The sequence below is a fragment of the Galeopterus variegatus genome, unplaced genomic scaffold (genome assembly GCF_000696425.1).
Source record: "Galeopterus variegatus unplaced genomic scaffold, G_variegatus-3.0.2 Scaffold2498, whole genome shotgun sequence".
NCBI classification, from domain to species: domain Eukaryota; kingdom Metazoa; phylum Chordata; class Mammalia; order Dermoptera; family Cynocephalidae; genus Galeopterus; species Galeopterus variegatus.
The window spans coordinates 122,159-122,885 of NW_007728609.1; positions in this window are offsets into that span (position 1 = coordinate 122,159).

The window sequence follows — 727 nt, forward strand, 5'->3', positions numbered from 1 at the left end:
ACTCCTCTTTCAAGTTTCTGGATTGAGTTTAACTGCAGAGTATCCAGAGATGGCAAGATAAAGTGTTTGTTTTAAAACCTTTTTGTAATAATTTACTATTCTTCAGCTGGTATCAGTCAGGATTTTTCTCAATACTATGCAACCAAGACAAAACAAAAGAACAAACAGACTACTCAGGCTGACAGAAGACTGCAAATATCCTCCATAACTCCTAATTTCACATTTTCATATGGAAAAATAGCTTCATTTTATCATTCACTATTTTTGTATACAGAATAAATAAAAGTTATAAACCTCAACTTTAACGTACACTTGTGCTAATAAAATGCCATTTTAATTATTTTACATTGGGGTTCCATGGAAATTTCATTTGACAAAATGATTCCCTGTTAAAAAGTTTCATTACCATTGGCCTACACTGTGCAAAAGGCTCAACTATCAGGAAACATCTACATTATGTCACAAAATTGCAGTCTGAAAAATAATCCATTTTTTTCTGTGAAATCAGTTTTTAAGGTGATGGTGACTTGAGATATTTAAACTTAAAATCAGTGGCATTAGGGCCAGCCTGTGGCTCACTCGGGAGAGTGCGGTGCTCATAATACCAAGGCCACGGGTTCGGATCCCTATAACAGAGATGGCCGGTTTGCTCACTGGGTGAGCATGGTGCTGACAACACCAAGTCAAGGGTTAAGATCCCCTTACCGGTCATCTTTTATAAAAAAAA